At 39.5% G+C, this 25134-nt stretch overlaps 1 pseudogene across 1 annotated transcript in view; it reads left to right on the top strand.

Moving 5' to 3' along the window:
* LOC100374363 (neurotrypsin-like) overlaps positions 1 to 25134 on the top strand; it is a 103276-nt pseudogene that overhangs the window by 59611 nt on the left and 18531 nt on the right. Inside the window, exons 13-16 of the transcript XR_014927489.1 lie at positions 6795 to 6905; positions 7446 to 7608; positions 8204 to 8382; positions 8981 to 9124. The product of XR_014927489.1 is annotated as a neurotrypsin-like (transcript). The remainder of the gene's footprint in view (positions 1 to 6794; positions 6906 to 7445; positions 7609 to 8203; positions 8383 to 8980; positions 9125 to 25134) is intronic.

The raw sequence follows: 25134 nt of genomic DNA, 5'->3' as shown, positions 1-25134 counted from the left end.
TTTAATTCATTGTTAGTTGCATTATTTTCCAACTCATTTATTTCTGTATCTAATGAGCTGTCATTGCAGTACTTAACATTTTGATTTGAGAAATGTTTCACCCATTCTTCTACACAAATACTATTACTGATATCACTATTGGAGGGTAATGCACTATTAGTTTTTAACTCCTTGATTGTATTCCAAAATTCCTCAAGATCATTTTTCTCAACTTCTATAATTTTATTTAGAAGTTCCTCTTTATAATCCCTTTTTTTGCATTTAACTAATTTTTTATAATCTTTCTTCAACTGGAAATATCTATTTCTAACATAGGGTTCCCTGGGGTACTTAGTTAGAAGCTTACCCATCCATACCAATAACCTCACGTCTTAAAATATAACATGACTTATCATATCACTTTTTATTTTCTGACCTTAATTTTTTTCATATTTTTATTATTGGGACCCGTTTTTAATGATAGGTCAGCTGCACTGTAAATAATCTCATTCAACCTGAAGACAGCATCATCAATATCACCCGTCATGTAATTCATGTGCAAGTATTGGGTTATTTTTGAGCTGATAGATGGATTTTGTAGAGCTGTTTTATATTTTTCAGTTGTTTGTCTTGAAATGGTTTTAACCCTGTGTTTAAATCAACATTATTGATTTTATCCTTCACTGTCAGTGAAAATGACAATGGACAGTGATCAGACAAATGGGTCATTGAATGCACTCTCAGGTACTGGATTTTAGGAAACAGGTTTGTTTGTGCGATTACATAATCAACCAGACTGGAGCCATTGTATGCATGGCAAGTGAAATTCCCATATAAATCTCCTATTTTTCTTCTATTCACTATTTTCATATCAGTTGACAAACAAAGATCAATAAGCTTTTTATCATATGAATTAGATGTGTTATCCTTATTGAGTCTTTTTCCAAAGTGATCCAATTTATAAATATTTGGAAGTGGAATATGGTCAATAGTGTCATCTGATATATAAGCATGTGGATACTTTAGCATGTGCATACTTTGGTTAGTCCCTGTTTGAACGCAGTCCGAAAACGGGGGCTTATGTTTTGACCTCGCTGCGTCCGTGTGTCCGAACCTGTATCTTAGAAATGCCTTGACCAATCACAATCAAACTTCACACATACATCATACATGATATTATACATATGCACATCAATTTGTTTCATGACCTGATTCAAGATGGCCAAATGGTGGCCATTTTGTGCTAAAAATCATCAAAATCAAACTTGGTATATATATACGTTGGACATTTCAGGACTTTGATGCACATCATTTTGTTTTCAGATAAAATTCAAAATGGTCGACTGGTCACTTGCTGTGACTGATTATGTTCAAATTTGAAATATTCATTATACATCATGTCATAAATATACAGATGTATTGATTTGACGATTCTATTAAAAATGGCCGAATGGTGTCCATTTTTGTGCTAAAAAATCATCAAATATCAAGCATTTCTGGCATTTATGGATGGATTTTGTTCAAACTTGGTACATACATTAGACATTACGGGTTCCTGATGCACATTATTTTATTTTTGGCTCAACAGACCATAGGTCCGCTGAGCCTATGGGATGGGTTTTTGTCCTGTGTCTGTCGTCTATCTATCTATCTATCTGTCTGACACTAAATGGTCTACAGTGCTGATATTGATAGTGCATATGCCTTGGGTTGTCCTCTCAATCAGTTTTGTTAATTTGGTAAGGAAATTTTCAATTCTCGAATTTTGGCTAATATTTTAAAATGGTCATTTTTGGTCAAAAATGCTATTTTCGACTTCTTCTCTGAAACTGATGGTCTGATTACACTCAAACTCATGTGGTATATAACTTGGATAAACCTCTATCAGATTTATTCATTTCATGTCCATATCTTCAATTTTCTATTTTTAGCGAATATTTTTTGTCATTTTTGGTCAAAAATGCTATTTTCGACTTCTTCTCCGAAACTGGTAGTCCGATTGCTCTCAAACCAGCATGGTATATACGTTGGGTGGACCTCTATCAGATTTGTTCATTTTGTGTTGACATCTTCAATTCTCTATTTTAGCAAATATTTTGTCATTTTTCATCAAAAATAGTACTTTTGACTTGTTCTTCAAAACCAGTAGTCCAAATTCTTTGATATTTGGTACACATGTAGCTTGGGTGACACTTCACCCAGTCACTAAAAGTGGTCAAATCTATCAAAAATTTCAGAAATTCATGATTTTTTTATTACCTTCTGTTTAATGCACTACAGTTGTCGGGAAATTGGACAAAACTTGGGAAGATTATACAATGATGCCATATTGAAATTATATGCTCACAGGGAGTGATGTAATTTTTCCCATTTGTTCTGTCAACAGTTTCTCATTCTCACATAGCACATGGGAGTTCTAAGTTTTCTTTAATTGGTCTATTGTGATTGTAATGAAAACATAACCACTCAACATATTTAAATGTGTATGATTGATTTTGGTGGGAAATTATGCAAATTGCCTAATTTACATACCAATATTTAGGCTATTTCGGTGATATCTTGAGAACCATTTAATATGTTTTAATAAAACTTGTTGCATTGAGGCAGTTTCCAGATATATTTAGTTTTTGGTGCATATCAGTTAGTGAAATTCAAGCTACCGGTATTTGGGTGCTATTTCAAGAACCATTCAACATATTTTAACAAAACTTGGTATATACATGTATTACGAATTCAGATAATTGCAAATATCATCTTATGTTATTCTCTCAACTCGCTGGAGTTCTTTTTAAGCTCTCTTTGATTCTAATTTTATTGAATATTTCTATTATTTTTGAAAAGAATTCCACTTTTAACATTATGTTTTGAGTATTTGTCATATACAGCACTAATCTTTTGTACAATAGCCGTTGAGCAATTGGCTATTGGCCTATTTTTTAGATCGGATTCAGAATGGCTGGCTAGTGGCCATTTTGTTTTAATGAATGGGCTTCTAGAGCCATATCTCTGGTGTGACTGACTATGTTCAAATTTTATATATTCATTATATATGTATTCAAAATGGCTGATTTTGTTTTAATTAATGCTGTTCCAGAGCAATATTTCTTAATACTCGTTTGACAATCAGATACAAATGTCAATCATTTAATGTTAAACAATCATCATAATCATATTCCTGACATGTTTATATTCCAGCTATATTACTATAAACAAAACTATATATCTTAAATTTGATAACTAATGGGGACTGTGCCATGCATGGCTTGTTTGTGAACAATTTTACATACTTTAGCATGTTGATAATTTAGAATAGAATAGAATAGAATAGAATAGAATAGAATAGAATAGAATAGAATAGAATAGAATAGAATAGAATAGAATAGAATAGAATAGAATAGAATAGAATAGAATAGAATAGAATAGAATAGAATAGAATAGAATAGAATAGAATAGAATAGAATAGAATAGAATAGAATAGAATAGAATAGAATAGAATAGAATAGAATAGAATAGAATAGAATAGAATAGAATAGAATAGAATTATTCCACCAGAAAAAAGAGACAATTGTACAGGGAACTTTATCTGAATGAATAATAATAATATATATATTATTCCTGGTGGGGACCAGAGAGGTAGTTCTAGCAGAACTAATCTAGTCCCTGGCCCCAAAACCATACTCAACTGTTAAAATATACGTTGTTGTGAATAGTGATACACAAAAAAATTATATTGTTAAGTTAAAAATAAATAAATAAATACATAATTAAGTAAGTAAAGAGACTACAAACTCTCATAATCAATAATAATGAAGAAAACAAAAATAGACAATACTAATACATATACTACCAATAATGCATGTATTTATACATTAGTTAAAAGATATTTTTTTAATGCCGTTTTGAACGAGTTTCGTAAAGTTAATATTTTTAACGAAGTTGGGAGCTCATTCCAATGTTTTACAAGAGAAAATGTCAGACTTTTCTTAGTTGAACTTAAATTAATTTGTGGTGTGGCAAGTTTCTCAGAGGTTACTGATCGTGTATGGTATGGATGTGATATTGATAAGGCGTAATGATCCAGAGAGTGTGCATGGCGGCCATTTTTCAAATCGTATGCAAATAAACATGTATTGTACTTACATAATTTATACACATCAAGAATGCCAAGTTGCAGGAAAAGTGGTGTGGTACTTGCTCGAAAATGAGAGAAAGAAATTAATCTGACAAACTTTTTTTGTAATTTAAAAATTGGATCAATATATGTGCTAAAAGTGTGTCCCCATATTTCTATACAATAAGCAATGTGTGGGAGAATCAACGAGTTGTAAAGTAATATCATAATGGATTTTGGTAAATAATGCCTCAAGTATGAGATTATCCCAATTGTTTTACTGATTTTTTTAACAATGTTATCGATATGGGGTCTCCAACAAAGTGTTGAGTCAAGCGTGACACCTAAATAAACAGCTGACGATACCAATCTAAATGACAAATCATCAATTGATAATACGCCCTCAATAGTTGTTTTTCTTTGAGCTGTCTGAAAAATCATGAAATTTGTTTTGTCAATGTTTATAGTTAATTTATTTGATTTACACCAGGTAGCAACTTTATTTAATTCAATATTAAGTGTGTGAAGGTTTACAGAACGGTCTTTTACGGAATAAAATAGACTGGTGTCATCAGCAAATAGTCTGAATGAAAAAAGGGGGGATGATCGAGAAATGTCATTAATATAAACTAAAAAAAGAAGAGGGCCTAGGATTGACCCTTGTGGTACCCCTGTGGAAATAGTTTCACAGTCAGAATCATTGTTTTTAGTACTGACATATTGTTGCCGACCGTCCAAAAAAGTTTTAAACCAGTTCAAAGTTGACCCTCTAATCCCATATTGTTGTAGTTTAGCTAGCAAAATACTGTGATCAATGGTATCGAAAGCTTTTCTCAAATCTATAAAAGTACCAAGTGTGACAAAACCTTCATCTATTCTTTTTGAGATTTCAGCTGTGAGATCAGCTAAGGCGAGTTTAGTGCTATATTGCTTTCGGAACCCGTACTGATTTTCTGAAAGAATTTTAAATTTGTCCATAAAGGCACACAACTGTTTATTGGCGAATGATTCGAATAGTTTGCTGAAGACAGGTAAAACGGAGATCGGCCTGTAGTTTCCAACTTCATAAGCACACCCTTTCTTGAAAATGGGAGTCACCCGTGCTTTTTTCAGTTTGTCAGGGAATACACCTTTCGACAAGGAACAATTTATAATATAGGCGATTGGTTCGGCAATATATTCAGCAGCCACTTTCACAAGTTTTGGGTGAATACCGTCATAACCAACGGATTTACGAATGTCAAATTTGTCAATTTCATTTAAGACATCGTGTGCACAGACAGGGCGAAAGAAAAATGACTCTGATTGTCTGTTGCCAAGGTAGTCATTAAAATTGGTGTTACAGGTAATCTCCGAAGCAAGCTTTGGGCCAATGTTAACAAAGTAAGAATTGAACAAATGTGCAATATCCTTACTGTTTGTAACAAATTCATCTGGTTTGGTGGTTGATTTTAATTTTTGAGGGGTTCCAGCTTTGCACATGTTTCCATTCATTATTTCATTAATGGCCTGCCATGTTTTATTATTATTGCCAGCGGAGGTGCAAAATCTGTCACGAAAATACGACTTTTTGGCAGCTTTCAACAGTTTACAGAGAATATTACGGTACTTTTTATACTGATTATGTACTATTGAGCTGACAGAATGTCGTTTTGTTTTAGAAAATAGTTTGTGTTTATTTTTAATAGAGACAAGCAGCAGTCCCTTAGTAATCCAGGGCTTTTTGAGTGATTTGGACGAAAAACGAGTTTTAATCCTTGGGACATGTTTAGCGACAACGTTGTTAAACAGTTTGTAAAAGGCGTCGTAGGCCAAATTTGGATCTGATATTTCATAAATTGGTATCCATGACGTTTTTGCAACATCCGCTTTGAATGATTCAGGATTAAACAAAGAAAAGTCATGTTTGTAACTATTTGTTGGATTTGTGTTAAATATATGACGTAAATGTTTAAAAACAGCAAAAATTGGAAAATGATCACTAAGATCCGCCTCTAGGGTACCGGCTTCAATAAAATAATCAAAAAAATTCATAAGACAGTGATCTATTGTTGTAGATGTTGATTCGGTTACTCTAGTTGGAGAGTGTATAATTTGTTGAAAATTATTGGCATTGAGAACTGTGTCATAGGCAGCATGCGCATTATTGCTGCTAGCAACATCAATGTTGACATCGCCAAGAAAAATACATTTTTTATTGGCACAAAAAGTTTCAAGACAATGCTCAAAACTATCAAGGAAATCTTGCACAGAGGTATTGGGCTTACGGTAAATTACACCTATTATAACTTGTTTGTTGTCCAATGTAGTTTCAACAAATAAACACTCACAATGACTTAGAATAACTGAGTCAATAACAGTATAAGGCAATGATTCGTGTATATAGAGACCAACACCACCTCCTGAAGTAGATGTGCGGCAATTTGAAATAAAATTGTAAGATGGCAGATTATAAATTGAGGTGTCAGAATTACTGTGCAACCACGTCTCACTGAGACCAATGACTGACATGTGCATATACTGCCTGCAACCAATCATAAATCACAGATTGGTAACTCAGCTTCTCATTGAAATACTATTGATTGTCTCAATTCTTAATCACTGCTACATTTAAAAATGGCTCTAAATTTACATGAAGGTATCATTTGTTTTGACTGATGAAACACCATTTTTAGTGAATGTGATAAAATATTGTATTTTTTAGTAACTTGTGATGGTGGTTTATTTGCCTGTCCTAATGGTCAATGTATTGAAGCATCATGGGTGTGTGATGGTGATAATGATTGTGGAGATTTCACAGATGAAAGCGATTGTGGTAAGTATCTATTGCTTTTTAAAGGTATTTTTTGTTAGATGATTTATTTTACTCTTATATTTTGCTTGTGTATTTTAGGTACATGTATTCTCACGATAAATTGTGTACAGTAATAAGCTATTGTACATAGATACAGCAAAATATGAAGGCATGAATTCCTTTTATATAAAATATTCATTTATCTTATAAATTCTAAAGATGGTTAAAAACAACTTGACCAATCACAATGTGTTGATGGATGCATGTCCACAGTAAATTCGTCAATGATTGAAGGGATGACCAATGAAACCATATTTTTTGGATTTGAATGAAGCTAATTCTGGGTAAATGTCTCATAAATATTTTGTAAATTTTCATAAAAACATTCATGACTTCATGAGATTCACTATATTATCTCACAATAAAAGCAAAATTACTTGATCAATGCATTATTGAGTTCTATTATTGTGTTACACAAAACTGTTATCACTCTTAAAATGTGCATTTACTATGGCAGGCAATGTGAATACATTAACTATCTTGTGTTAATTTATGTTACAGGGACAGTAGAACCAAGACCAGTTGAAATCCGTTTAGTGGATGGTTCATCCTCAAATGAAGGACGTGTTGAAGTGTTTTATATGGGTACCTGGGGCATAATATGTGATGACTTATGGGATATTAATGATGCTCATGTTATCTGTAAACAGCTGGGATATCAAAGGTGTGTTACTTATTACAATCCTTCAACAAATACAATGACCTAATTCCAGTATCTCTTGTCAAAAAACTGGTTAACAAAAGCTCCCATCATGCTCCACAACTTATAGGAATAAGTGACTTCTGCTGTCCAACTAATTTGTTGATATTATTATTATTCATAAAAACCTATAGTATCAATTTAATACTCATAACATGCAAGTACACATGGAAAAAAATCTCCAACTCACTGCTAAATAAATATACCCAAATCAAAATTTAGTTTAAAAATAAGTTGCAGAATTCCACATCGCCAAAAGCCTTGGATGAGATTTCTCGCACAAGTTGAGAAAACCTTTCAATTTTCATCAAATAAACATTGTCATTCGAGTCATAGAACCATATTTGGCTGTAATATCCACAGACCTTTGCAAGAAAACCACACCCTCATTTTCAACCACTTTTAGTGCTGAAATTGCCAACAAATGTTGAAAAAATGTTTACAATTTTGAATAAAATATAAAGTTAGAGCAAATTAGTAAGAATGATTATTAATATATTCCTTGTTTAGTCACATTTGTTTGGAAACATCATGTTTATAACACTCATTTCAATATTAGAGGAGCTGAAAGTGCCATTGGTAATTCTATGTATGGAAGTGGAAATGGAGTGTTTTTATTGGACGATGTAGAATGCACAGGTTCAGAGAACTCAATTGCAGAATGTCCAAACACAGGATGGGCTGTACATAACTGTGCTCCAGATGAGGCTGCCAGTGTTGTATGTATGACTGATGACGGTAAGATTAAGTATATCTGTTCAGTGTGCTCTTACACATATAAAAATATAATCAATCTGACAAATTAACTTTTCCTATAAAAATATAGTATGCAAATGAGAAGCCCAGTTGTGAAATGCAATAAATGACAAATTAAAATATTTATTTTGTGCTAAAATATATAAACTATGATAATATTCATATACCAATAAGTGATTTTTGAAATCTGGGTAGCAAGTGTTTCAAGGAAAATTTAAAATTGCGTTGTATCATGATAAAAGTAATTGTCTGGGACAACCTCAATTTCTGAAGCCATGTAGAGTTGATCAATATAATATTTTTTTTTCTGTTTTTGTTGAGAGAATTCTAGAAACAACAAATTTATTTCTCTAAAATAATTTCCCTTCCATGATAAGCTCTACAAATATTGATATTATTTGATCTTACTGACAATTAAGGGTAATATCTAATAAATCAATTTTGTAACACCAAATAAAGACATTTTGACATAACTGTGATGTCAGAAACCAATCTACATATTCCCAAAATCTCTAATAACTAACGACAAGTGGAAATCAGATACTCAATAATCACCCCCCCTCCATTGTATTATTTTCAGCTACTATTTGTGATGATGACCAATTTACATGTCATGGTGGTACAATGTGTATCAGTGATACCTGGGTGTGTGATGGAGATAATGATTGTGGAGATAATTCTGATGAAGAAAACTGTCCAACACCCATGCGACCAACAGGTCCAGGTAATGCTATCCTCTACTACCCCAGGAATACATAGACTGGTACCCTCTACTACCCAAGGGATACATAGACTGGTACCCTCTACTACCCCAGGAATACATAGACTGGTACCCTCTACTACCCAAGGGATACGTAGACTGGTACCCTCTACTACCCAAGGGATACGTAGACTGGTACCCTCTACTACCCAGGAATACATAGACTGGTACCCTCTACTACCCAATGGATACATAGACTGGTACCCTCTACTACCCCAGGAATACATAGACTGGTACCCTCTACTACCCCAGGAATACATAGACTGGTACCCTCTACTACCCAATGGATACATAGACTGGTACCCTCTACTACCCCAGGAATACATAGACTGGTACCCTCTACTACCCAATGGATACATAGACTGGTACCCTCTACTACCCAATGGATACATAGACTGGTACCCTTTACTACCCCAGGAATACATAGACTGGTACCCTCTACTACCCAATGGATACATAGACTGGTACCCTCTACTACCCCAGGAATACATAGACTGGTACCCTCTACTACCCAATGGATACATAGACTGGTACCCTCTACTACCCAATGGATACATAGACTGGTACCCTTTACTACCCCAGGAATACATAGACTGGTACCCTCTACTACCCAATGGATACATAGACTGGTACCCTCTACTACCCCAGGAATACATAGACTGGTACCCTCTACTACCCAATGGATACATAGACTGGTACCCTCTACTACCCCAGGAATACATAGACTGGTACCCTCTACTACCCAATGGATACATAGACTGGTACCCTCTACTACCCAATGGATACATAGACTGGTACCCTTTACTACCCCAGGAATACATAGACTGGTACCCTCTACTACCCAATGGATACATAGACTGGTACCCTCTACTACCCAATGGATACATAGACTGGTACCCTCTACTACCCCAGGAATACATAGACTGGTGCCCTCTACTACCCCAGGAATACATAGACTGGTACCCTCTACGACCCCAGGAATACATAGACTGGTACCCTCTACTACCCAATAGATACATAGACTGGTACCCTCTACTACCCCAGGAATACATAGACTGGTGCCCTCTACTACCCCAGGAATACATAGACTGGTACCCTCTACTACCCCAGGAATACATAGACTGGTACCATCTACTACTCCAAGGAATACATAGACTGGTACCCTCTACTATCCAATGGATACATAGACTGGTACCCTCTACTACCCCAGGAATACATAGACTGGTACCCTCTACTACCCAATGGATACATAGACTGGTACCCTCTACTACCCCAGGAATACATAGACTGGTACCCTCTACTACCCCAGGAATACATAGACTGGTACCCTCTACTACCCAATGGATACATAGACTGGTACCCTCTACTACCCCAGGAATACATAGACTGGTACCCTCTACTACCCCAGGAATACATAGACTGGTACCCTCTACTACCCAATGGATACATAGACTGGTACCCTCTACTACCCCAGGAATACATAGACTGGTACCCTCTACTACCCAATGGATACATAGACTGGTACCCTCTACTACCCAATGGATACATAGACTGGTACCCTCTACTACCCCAGGAATACATAGACTGGTACCCTCTACTACCCCAGGAATACATAGACTGGTACCCTCTACTACCCAATGGATACATAGACTGGTACCCTTTACTACCCCAGGAATACATAGACTGGTGCCCTCTACTACTCCAGGAATACATAGACTGGTACCCTCTAGTACCCAAGAAATACATAGACTGGTACCCTCTACGACCCCAGGAATACATAGACTGGTACCTTCTACGACCCCAGGGGTACATAGACTGGTACCCTCTACTACCCCAGAAATACATAGACTGGTACCCTCTACTACCCCAGGAATACATAGACTGGTGCCCTCTACTACCCCAGGAATACATAGACTGGTACCCTCTACTACCCAAGGGATACGTAGACTGGTACCCTCTACTATGTGAGGGATACGTAGACTGGTACCCTTTACTACCCAAGGGATACATAGACTGGAACCCTCTACTACCCAATGGATACATAGACTGGTACCCTCTACTACCCCAGGAATACATAGACTGGTACCCTCTACTACCCCAGGAATACATAGACTGGTACCCTCTACTACCCAATGGATACATAGACTGGTACCCTTTACTACCCCAGGAATACATAGACTGGTGCCCTCTACTACTCCAGGAATACATAGACTGGTACCCTCTAGTACCCAAGAAATACATAGACTGGTACCCTCTACGACCCCAGGAATACATAGACTGGTACCTTCTACGACCCCAGGGGTACATAGACTGGTACCCTCTACTACCCCAGAAATACATAGACTGGTACCCTCTACTACCCCAGGAATACATAGACTGGTGCCCTCTACTACCCCAGGAATACATAGACTGGTACCCTCTACTACCCAAGGGATACGTAGACTGGTACCCTCTACTACCCAAGGGATACGTAGACTGGTACCCTCTACTACTCCAGGAATACATAGACTGGTATCCTCTAATACCCAAGGGATACATAGACTTGTACCCTTTACTACCCAAGAGATACATAGACTGGTACCCTTTACTACCCAAGGGATACATAGACTGGTACCCTCTACTACTCCAGGAATACATAGACTGGTATCCTCTAATACCCAAGGGATACATAGACTTGTACCCTTTACTACCCAAGGGATACATAGACTGGTACCCTCTACTACTCCAGGAATACATAAACTGGTACCCTCTACTACCCAAGGGATACGTAGACTTGTACCCTTTACTACCCAAGGGATACATAGACTGGTACCCTTTACTACCCAAGGGATACATAGACTGGTACCCTTTAATACCCCATGAATACATAGACTGGTACCCTCTACTACCCAAGGGATACGTAGACTGTGACCCTCTACTACCCCAGGAATACATAGACTGGTGTCCTCTACTACCCCAGGAATACATAGACTGGTACCCTCTACTACCCAATGGATACATAGAGTAGTACCCTCTACTACCAAAGGGATACATAGACTGGTGCCCTCTACTATCCCAGGAATACATAGACTGGTACCCTCTACTACCCCAGAAATACATAGACTGGTACCCTCTACTACCCCAGGAATACATAGACTGGTACCCTCTACTACCCAAGGGATATTTAGACTGGTACCCTTTAATATCCCAGGAATACATAGACTGGGACCCTCTACTACCCAAGGGATACATAGACTGGTACCCTCTACTAGTCCAGGAATACATAGACTGGTACCCTCTACTACCCCAGGAATACATAGACTGGTACCCTCTACTACCCAAGGGGTATGTAGACTGGTACCCTTTAATACCCCAGGAATACATAGACTGGGACCCTCTACTACCCAAGGGATACGTAGACTGGTACCCTCTACTAGTCCAGGAATACATAGACTGGTACCCTCTAGTACCCAAGAAATACATAGACTGGTACCCTCTACTACCCCAGGAATACATAAACTGGTACCTTCTACTACCCCAGGGGTATATAGACTGGTACCCTCTATTACCAAAGGGAAACATTGACTGGTACCCTTTGCTACTACAGGGAAACATAGACTGGTACCCTCTATTACCAAAGGGAAACATAGACTGGTACCCTCTATTACCAAAGGGAAACATAGACTGGTACCCTCTATTACCACAGGGAAACATAGACTGGTACCCTCTATTACCAAAGGGAAACATAGACTGGTACCCTCTATTACCAAAGGGAAACATAGACTGGCACCCTCCATTACCAAAGGGAAACATAGACTGGTACCCTCTATTACCAAAGGGAAACATAGACTGGTACCCTCTATTATCAAAGGGAAACATAGACTGGTACCCTCTATTACCAAAGGGAAACATGGACTAGTACCCTCTATTACCAAAGGGAAACATAGACTGGTACCCTCTATTACCAAAGGGAAACATGGACTAGTACCTTCTATTACCAAAGGGGAACATAGACTGGTACCCTCTATTACCAAATGGAAACATAGACTGGTACCCTCTATTACCAAAGGGAAACATAGACTGGTACCCTCTATTACCAAAGGGAAACATAGACTGGTACCCTCTATTACCAAAGGGAAACAGACTAGTACCCTCTACTACCACAGGTAAACATAGACTGGTACCCTCTATTACCAAAGGGAAACATAGACTGGTACCCTCTATTACCAAAGGGAAACATAGACTGGTACCCTCTATTACCAAAGGGAAACATAGACTGGTACCCTCTATTACCAAAGGGAAACATAGACTGGTACCCTCTATTACCAAAGGGAAACAGACTAGTACCCTCTACTACCACAGGGAAACATAGACTGGTACCCTCTATTACCAAAGGGAAACATAGACTGGTACCCTCTATTACCAAAGGGAAACATAGACTGGTACCCTCTATTACCAAAGGGAAACATAGACTGGTACCCTCTATTACCAAAGGGAAACAGACTAGTACCCTCTACTACCACAGGTAAACATAGACTGGTACCCTCTATTACCAAAGGAAAACATAGACTGGTACCCTCTATTACCAAGGGAAACATAAACTGGTACCCTCTATTACCAAAGGGAAACAGACTGGTACTCTCTATTACCACAGGTAAACATAGACTAGTACCCTTTATTACCAAAGGGAAACATAGACTGGTACCCTCTATTACCAAAGGGAAACATAGACTGGTACCCTCTATTACCAAAGGGAAACATAGACTAGTACCCTCTACTACCACAGGAAAACATAGACTGGTACCCTCTATTACCAAAGGGAAACATAGACTGGTACCCTCTATTACCAAAGGGAAACAGACTAGTACCCTCTATTACCACAGGTAAACATAGACTAGTACTCTCTATTACCACAGGTAAACATAGACTAGTACCCTTTATTACCAAAGGGAAACATAGACTGGTACCCTCTATTACCAAAGAGAAACATAGACTGGTACCCTCTATTACCAAAGGGAAACATAGACTAGTACCCTCTACTACCACAGGTAAACATAGACTGGTACCCTCTATTACCAAAGGGAAACATAGACTGGTACCCTCTATTACCAAAGGGAAACAGACTAGTACCCTCTATTACCACAGGTAAACATAGACTAGTACCCTCTATTACCAAAGGGAAACATAGACTGGTACCCTCTATTACCAAAGGGAAACATAGACTGGTACCCTCTATTACCAAAGGGAAACATAGACTGGTACCCTCTATTACCACAGGGAAACATAGACTAGTACCCTCTACTACCACAGGTAAACATAGACTGGTACCCTCTATTACCAAAGGGAAACATAGACTGGTACCCTCTATTACCAAAGGGAAACAGACTGGTACCCTCTATTACCACAGGTAAACATAGACTGGTACCCTCTATTACCAAAGGGAAACATAGACTGGTACCCTCTATTACCACAGGGAAACAGACTAGTACCCTCTACTACCACAGGTAAACATAGACTGGTACCCTCTATTACCAAAGGGAAACATAGACTGGTACCCTCTATTACCAAAGGGAAACATAGACTGGTACCCTCTACTACCACAGGGAAACAGACTAGTACCCTCTACTACCACAGGGAAACATAGACTGGTACCCTCTATTACCAAAGGGAAACAGACTGGTACCCTCTATTACCAAAGGGAAACATAGACTGGTACCCTCTACTACCAAAGGGAAACAGACTGGTACCCTCTATTACCACAGGTAAACATAGACTAGTACCCTCTATTACCAAAGGGAAACATAGACTGGTACCCTCTATTATCAAAGGGAAACATAGACTGGTACCCTCTACTACCACAGGGAAACATAGACTAGTACCCTCTATTACCACAGGGAAACAGACTAGTACCCTCTACTACCACAGGTAAACATAGACTGGTACCCTCTATTACCAAAGGGAAAAATAGACTGGTACCCTCTATTACCAAAGGGAAACATAGACTGGTACCCTCTATTACCAAAAGGAAACATAGACTGGTACCCTCTATTACCACAGGTAAACATAGACTAGTACCCTCTATTACCAAAGGGAAACATAGACTGGTACCCTATATTACCAAAGGGAAACATAGACTGGTACCCTCTATTACCAAAGGGAAACATTGACTGGTACCCTCTATTACCACAGGGAAACAGACTAGTACCCTCTATTATCAAAGGGAAACATAGACTGGTACCCTCTATTACCAAAGGGAAACATGGACTAGTACCCTCTATTACCAAAGGGAAACATAGACTGGTACCCTCTATTACCAAAGGGAAACATGGACTAGTACCTTCTATTACCAAAGGGGAACATAGACTGGTACCCTCTATTACCAAATGGAAACATAGACTGGTACCCTCTATTACCAAAGGGAAACATAGACTGGTACCCTCTATTACCAAAGGGAAACATAGACTGGTACCCTCTATTACCAAAGGGAAACAGACTAGTACCCTCTACTACCACAGGTAAACATAGACTGGTACCCTCTATTACCAAAGGGAAACATAGACTGGTACCCTCTATTACCAAAGGGAAACATAGACTGGTACCCTCTATTACCAAAGGGAAACATAGACTGGTACCCTCTATTACCAAAGGGAAACATAGACTGGTACCCTCTATTACCAAAGGGAAACAGACTAGTACCCTCTACTACCACAGGGAAACATAGACTGGTACCCTCTATTACCAAAGGGAAACATAGACTGGTACCCTCTATTACCAAAGGGAAACATAGACTGGTACCCTCTATTACCAAAGGGAAACATAGACTGGTACCCTCTATTACCAAAGGGAAACAGACTAGTACCCTCTACTACCACAGGTAAACATAGACTGGTACCCTCTATTACCAAAGGAAAACATAGACTGGTACCCTCTATTACCAAGGGAAACATAAACTGGTACCCTCTATTACCAAAGGGAAACAGACTGGTACTCTCTATTACCACAGGTAAACATAGACTAGTACCCTTTATTACCAAAGGGAAACATAGACTGGTACCCTCTATTACCAAAGGGAAACATAGACTGGTACCCTCTATTACCAAAGGGAAACATAGACTAGTACCCTCTACTACCACAGGAAAACATAGACTGGTACCCTCTATTACCAAAGGGAAACATAGACTGGTACCCTCTATTACCAAAGGGAAACAGACTAGTACCCTCTATTACCACAGGTAAACATAGACTAGTACTCTCTATTACCACAGGTAAACATAGACTAGTACCCTTTATTACCAAAGGGAAACATAGACTGGTACCCTCTATTACCAAAGAGAAACATAGACTGGTACCCTCTATTACCAAAGGGAAACATAGACTAGTACCCTCTACTACCACAGGTAAACATAGACTGGTACCCTCTATTACCAAAGGGAAACATAGACTGGTACCCTCTATTACCAAAGGGAAACAGACTAGTACCCTCTATTACCACAGGTAAACATAGACTAGTACCCTCTATTACCAAAGGGAAACATAGACTGGTACCCTCTATTACCAAAGGGAAACATAGACTGGTACCCTCTATTACCAAAGGGAAACATAGACTGGTACCCTCTATTACCACAGGGAAACATAGACTAGTACCCTCTACTACCACAGGTAAACATAGACTGGTACCCTCTATTACCAAAGGGAAACATAGACTGGTACCCTCTATTACCAAAGGGAAACAGACTGGTACCCTCTATTACCACAGGTAAACATAGACTGGTACCCTCTATTACCAAAGGGAAACATAGACTGGTACCCTCTATTACCACAGGGAAACAGACTAGTACCCTCTACTACCACAGGTAAACATAGACTGGTACCCTCTATTACCAAAGGGAAACATAGACTGGTACCCTCTATTACCAAAGGGAAACATAGACTGGTACCCTCTACTACCACAGGGAAACAGACTAGTACCCTCTACTACCACAGGGAAACATAGACTGGTACCCTCTATTACCAAAGGGAAACAGACTGGTACCCTCTATTACCAAAGGGAAACATAGACTGGTACCCTCTACTACCAAAGGGAAACAGACTGGTACCCTCTATTACCACAGGTAAACATAGACTAGTACCCTCTATTACCAAAGGGAAACATAGACTGGTACCCTCTATTATCAAAGGGAAACATAGACTGGTACCCTCTACTACCACAGGGAAACATAGACTAGTACCCTCTATTACCACAGGGAAACAGACTAGTACCCTCTACTACCACAGGTAAACATAGACTGGTACCCTCTATTACCAAAGGGAAAAATAGACTGGTACCCTCTATTACCAAAGGGAAACATAGACTGGTACCCTCTATTACCAAAAGGAAACATAGACTGGTACCCTCTATTACCACAGGTAAACATAGACTAGTACCCTCTATTACCAAAGGGAAACATAGACTGGTACCCTATATTACCAAAGGGAAACATAGACTGGTACCCTCTATTACCAAAGGGAAACATTGACTGGTACCCTCTATTACCACAGGGAAACAGACTAGTACCCTCTACTACCACAGGTAAACATAGACTAGTACCCTCTACTACCACAGGTAAACATAGACTGGTACCCTCTATTACCAAAGGGAAACATAGACTGGTACCCTCTATTACCAAAGGGAAACATGGACTAGTACCTTCTATTACCAAAGGGGAACATAGACTGGTACCCTCTATTACCAAATGGAAACATAGACTGGTACCCTCTATTACCAAAGGGAAACAGACTAGTACCCTCTACTACCACAGGTAAACATAGACTAGTACCCTCTATTACCAAAGGGAAACATAGACTGGTACCCTCTATTACCACAGGGAAACAGACTAGTACCCTCTACTACCACAGGTAAACATAGACTAGTACCCTCTATTACCAAAGGGAAACATAGACTGGTACCCTCTATTACCAAAGGGAAACATAGACTGGTACCCTCTATTACCAAAGGGAAACAGACTGGTACCCTCTATTACCACAGGTAAACATAGACTAGTACCCTCTATTACCAAAGGGAAACATAGACTGGTACCCTCTATTACCAAAGGGAAACATAGAACGGTACCCTCTATTACCAAAGGGAAACATAGACTAGTACCCTCTATTACCACAGGGAAACAGACTAGTACCCTCTACTACCACAGAGAAACATAGACTGGTACCCTCTATTACCACAGGTAAACATAGACTAGTACCCTCTATTACCACAGGGAAACAGACTAGTACCCTCTACTACCACAGGGAAACAGACTGGTACCCTCTATTACCAAAGGGAAACATAGACTGGTACCCTCTATTACCACAGGTAAACATAGACTAGTACCCTCTATTACCACAGGGAAACAGACTAATACCCTCTACTACCACAGGGAAACAGACTGGTACCCTCTATTACCAAAGGGAAACATAGACTGGTACCCTCTATTACCAAAGGGAAACAGACTGGTACCCTCTATTACCACAGGTAAACAGACTAGTACCTTCTACTACCACAGGGAAACATAGACTGGTACCCTCTATTACCACAGGTAAACATAGACTGGTACCCTCTATTACCACAGGGAAACAGACTAGTACCCTCTACTACCACAGGGAAACAGACTGGTACCCTCTATTACCAAAGGGAAACATAGACTGGTACCCTCTATTACCAAAGGGAAACAGACTGGTACCCTCTATTACCACAGGTAAACATAGACTAGTACACTCTATTACCAAAGGGAAACATAGACTGGTACCCTCTATTACCAAAGGGAAACATAGACTGGTACCCTCTACTACCACAGGGAAACATAGACTAGTACCCTCTATTACCAAAGGGAAACATAGACTGGTACCCTCTATTACCAAAGGGAAACATAGACTAGTACCCTCTATTACCACAGGGAAACAGACTAGTACCCTCTACTACCACAGGTAAACATAGACTGGTACCCTCTATTACCAATGGGAAACATAGACTGGTACCCTCTATTACCAAAGGGAAACATAGACTGGTACCCTCTATTACCAAAAGGAAACATAGACTGGTACCCTCTATTACCAAAGGGAAACATAGACTGGTACCCTCTATTACCAAAGGGAAACAGACTGGTACCCTCTATTACCACAGGTAAACATAGACTAGTACCCTCTATTACCAAAGGGAAACATAGACTGGTACCCTCTATTACCAAAGGGAAACATAGACTGGTACCCTCTATTACCAAAGGGAAACATAGACTAGTACCCTCTATTACCACAGGGAAACAGACTAGTACCCTCTACTACCACAGAGAAACATAGACTGGTACCCTCTATTACCACAGGTAAACATAGACTAGTACCCTCTATTACCACAGGGAAACAGACTAGTACCCTCTACTACCACAGGGAAACAGACTGGTACCCTCTATTACCAAAGGGAAACATAGACTGGTACCCTCTATTACCAAAGGGAAACAGACTGGTACCCTCTATTACCACAGGTAAACAGACTAGTACCTTCTACTACCACAGGGAAACATAGACTGGTACCCTCTATTACCACAGGTAAACATAGACTGGTACCCTCTATTACCACAGGGAAACAGACTAGTACCCTCTACTACCACAGGGAAACAGACTGGTACCCTCTATTACCAAAGGGAAACATAGACTGGTAACCTCTATTACCAAAGGGAAACAGACTGGTACCCTCTATTACCACAGGTAAACATAGACTAGTACACTCTATTACCAATGGGAAACATAGACTGGTACCCTCTATTACCAAAGGGAAACATAGACTGGTACCCTCTACTACCACAGGGAAACATAGACTAGTACCCTCTATTACCAAAGGGAAACATAGACTGGTATCCTCTATTACCAAAGGGAAACATAGACTAGTACTCTCTATTACCACAGGGAAACAGACTAGTACCCTCTACTACCACAGGTAAACATAGACTGGTACCCTCTATTACCAATGGGAAACATAGACTGGTACCCTCTATTACCAAAGGGAAACATAGACTGGTACCCTCTATTACCAAAAGGAAACATAGACTGGTACCCTCTATTACCAAAGGGAAACATAGACTGGTACCCTCTATTACCACAGGTAAACATAGACTGGTACCCTCTACTACCACAGGTAAACATAGACTAGTACCCTCTATTACCAAAGGGAAACATAGACTGGTACCCTCTATTACCAAAGGGAAACATAGACTGGTACCCTCTATTACCAAAGGGAAACAGACTAGTACCCTCTACTACTACAGGGAAACATAGACTAGTACCCTCTATTACCAAAGGGAAACATAGACTAGTACCCTCTATTACCACAGGTAAACATAGACTGGTACCCTCTATTACCAAAGGGAAACATAGACTGGTACCCTCTACTACCAAAGGGAAACATAGACTGGTACCCTCTATTACCAAAGGGAAACATAGACTGGTACCCTCTATTACCAAAGGGAAACATGGACTGGTACCCTCTATTACCAAAGGGAAACAGACTAGTACCCTCTACTACCACAGGTAAACATAGACTGGTACCCTCTATTACCAAAGGGAAACATAGACTGGTACCCTCTATTACCACAGGGAAACAGACTAGTACCCTCTACTACCACAGGTAAACATAGACTAGTACCCTCTACTACCACAGGTAAACATAGACTGGTACCCTCTATTACCAAAGGGAAACATAGACTGGTACCCTCTACTACCACAGATAAACATAGACTAGTACCCTCTATTACCAAAGGGAAACATAGACTGGTACCCTCTATTACCAAAGGGAAACATAGACTGGTACCCTCTATTACCAAAGGGAAACAGACTAGTACCCTCTACTACCACAGGTAAACATAGACTAGTACCCTCTATTACCAAAGGGAAACATAGACTGGTACCCTCTATTACCACAGGGAAACAGACTAGTACCCTCTACTACCACAGGTAAACATAGACTAGTACCCTCTATTACCAAAGGGAAACATAGACTGGTACCCTCTATTACCAATGGAAACATAGACTGGTACCCTCTATTACCAAAGGGAAACAGACTGGTACCCTCTATTACCACAGGTAAACATAGACTAGTACCCTCTATTACCAAAGGGAAACATAGACTGGTACCCTCTATTACCAAAGGGAAACATAGACTGGTACCCTCTATTACCAAAGGGAAACATAGACTAGTACCCTCTATTACCACAGGGAAACAGACTAGTACCCTCTACTACCACAGAGAAACATAGACTGGTACCCTCTATTACCACAGGTAAACATAGACTAGTACCCTCTATTACCACAGGGAAACAGACTAGTACCCTCTACTACCACAGGGAAACAGACTGGTACCCTCTATTACCAAAGGGAAACATAGACTGGTACCCTCTATTACCAAAGGGAAACAGACTGGTACCCTCTATTACCACAGGGAAACATAGACTGGTACCCTCTATTACCACAGGTAAACATAGACTGGTACCCTCTATTACCACAGGGAAACAGACTAGTACCCTCTACTACCACAGGGAAACAGACTGGTACCCTCTATTACCAAAGGGAAACATAGACTGGTACCCTCTATTACCAAAGGGAAACAGACTGGTACCCTCTACTACCACAGGTAAACATAGACTAGTACCCTCTATTACCAAAGGGAAACATAGACTGGTACCCTCTATTACCACAGGGAAACAGACTAGTACCCTCTACTACCACAGGTAAACATAGACTAGTACCCTCTATTACCAAAGGGAAACATAGACTGGTACCCTCTATTACCAAAGGGAAACATAGACTGGTACCCTCTATTACCAAAGGGAAACAGACTGGTACCCTCTATTACCACAGGTAAACATAGACTAGTACCCTCTATTACCAAAGGGAAACATAGACTGGTACCCTCTATTACCAAAGGGAAACATAGACTGGTACCCTCTATTACCAAAGGGAAACATAGACTAGTACCCTCTATTACCACAGGGAAACAGACTAGTACCCTCTACTACCACAGAGAAACATAGACTGGTACCCTCTATTACCACAGGTAAACATAGACTAGTACCCTCTATTACCACAAGGAAACAGACTTGTACCCTCTACTACCACAGGGAAACAGACTGGTACCCTCTATTACCAAAGGGAAACATAGACTGGTACCCTCTATTACCAAAGGGAAACAGACTGGTACCCTCTATTACCACAGGGAAACATAGACTGGTACCCTCTATTACCACAGGTAAACATAGACTGGTACCCTCTATTACCACAGGGAAACAGACTAGTACCCTCTACTACCACAGGGAAACAGACTGGTACCCTCTATTACCAAAGGGAAACATAGACTGGTACCCTCTATTACCAAAGGGAAACAGACTGGTACCCTCTATTACCACAGGTAAACATAGACTAGTACACTCTATTACCAAAGGGAAACATAGACTGGTACCCTCTATTACCAAAGGGAAACATAGACTGGTACCCTCTACTACCACAGGGAAACATAGACTAGTACCCTCTATTACCAAAGGGAAACATAGACTGGTACCCTCTATTACCAAAGGGAAACATAGACTAGTACCCTCTATTACCACAGGGAAACAGACTAGTACCCTCTACTACCACAGGTAAACATAGACTGGTACCCTCTATTACCAAAGGGAAACATAGACTGGTACCCTCTATTACCAAAGGGAAACATAGACTGGTACCCTCTATTACCAAAAGGAAACATAGACTGGTACCCTCTATTACCAAAGGGAAACATAGACTGGTACCCTCTATTACCACAGGTAAACATAGACTGGTACCCTCTACTACCACAGGTAAACATAGACTAGTACCCTCTATTACCAAAGGGAAACATAGACTGGTACCCTCTATTACCAAAGGGAAACATAGACTGGTACCCTCTATTACCAAAGGGAAACAGACTAGTACCCTCTACTACTACAGGGAAACATAGACTAGTACCCTCTATTACCAAAGGGAAACATAGACTAGTACCCTCTATTACCACAGGTAAACATAGACTGGTACCCTCTATTACCAAAGGGAAACATAGACAGGTACCCTCTATTACCAAAGGGAAACATAGACTGGTACCCTCTATTACCAAAGGGAAACATAGACTGGTACCCTCTACTACCACAGGGAAACAGACTGGTACCCTCTATTACCAAAGGGAAACATAGACTGGTACCCTCTATTACCAAAGGGAAACAGACTGGTACCCTCTATTACCACAGGTAAACATAGACTAGTACACTCTATTACCAAAGGGAAACATAGACTGGTACCCTCTATTACCAAAGGGAAACATAGACTGGTATCCTCTACTACCACAGGGAAACATAGACTAGTACCCTCTATTACCAAAGGGAAACATAGACTGGTACCCTCTATTACCAAAGGGAAACATAGACTAGTACCCTCTATTACCACAGGGAAACAGACTAGTACCCTCTACTACCACAGGTAAACATAGACTGGTACCCTCTATTACCAAAGGGAAACATAGACTGGTACCCTCTATTACCAAAGGGAAACATAGACTGGTACCCTCTATTACCAAAAGGAAACATAGACTGGTGCCCTCTATTACCAAAGGGAAACATAGACTGGTACCCTCTATTACCACAGGTAAACATAGACTGGTACCCTCTACTACCACAGGTAAACATAGACTAGTACCCTCTATTACCAAAGGGAAACATAGACTGGTACCCTCTATTACCAAAGGGAAACATAGACTGGTACCCTCTATTACCAAAGGGAAACAGACTAGTACCCTCTACTACTACAGGGAAACATAGACTAGTACCCTCTATTACCAAAGGGAAACATTGACTAGTACCCTCTATTACCACAGGTAAACATAGACTGGTACCCTCTATTACCAAAGGGAAACATAGACAGGTACCCTCTATTACCAAAGGGAAACATAGACTGGTACCCTCTATTACCAAAGGGAAACATAGACTGGTACCCTCTATTACCAAAGAGAAACATAGACTGGTACCCTCTATTACCACAGGTAAACATAGACTGGTACCCTCTATTACCAAAGGGAAACATAGACTGGTACCCTCTATTACTAAAGGGAAACATAGACTGGTACCCTCTATTACCAAAGGGAAACATAGACTGGTACCCTCTATTACCAAAGGGAAACATAGACTGGTACCCTCTATTACCAAAGGGAAACATAGACTAGTACCCTCTATTACCAAAGGGAAACATAGAGTGGTACCCTCTATTACCAAAGGGAAACATTGACTGGTACCCTTTGCTACCACAGGGAAACATAGACTAGTACCCTCTACTACCACAGGTAAACATAGACTGATACCCTCTATTACCAAAGGGAAACATAGACTGGTACCCTTCATTACCAAAGGGAAACATGGACTAGTACCCTCTATTACCAAAGGGAAACATAGACTGGTATCCTCTATTACCAAAGGGAAACATAGACTGGTACCCTCTATTACCAAAGGGAAACATGGACTGGTACCCTCTATTACCAAAGGGAAACATAGACTGGTACCCTCTATTACCAAAGGGAAACATAGACTAGTACCCTCTATTACCAAAGGGAAACATAGACTGGTACCCTCTATTACCAAAGGGAAACATAGACTGGTACCCTCTATTACCAAAAGGAAACATAGACTGGTACCCTCTCCTACCCAATTGTAATATAGACTGGCACCGTTTACTACCACAGAGAAACATAGACTGGTACTCTCCACTACTACTACACTACAGACTTTGATCGAATCATACAACAATCATACAACTACTCCATGAAAGTACTTAAAACAACTTACATTTATTTCTAAATACTTATCTCTATATGGTTTAGATTCAGCTTGGGTGGATAAAATATATAGAAATGTGCTCAATTTATACTATTGACTTATTAAGCTGTAGATGAGATTATTTTATAGCATGAATCATTGACT

This window comes from Saccoglossus kowalevskii, chromosome 19 (assembly GCF_978046115.1).
Source record: "Saccoglossus kowalevskii chromosome 19, keSacKowa6.1, whole genome shotgun sequence".
In the NCBI taxonomy this organism is placed as follows: Eukaryota; Metazoa; Hemichordata; class Enteropneusta; family Harrimaniidae; genus Saccoglossus; species Saccoglossus kowalevskii.
This window is presented reverse-complemented; position numbering and strand designations above follow the sequence as displayed.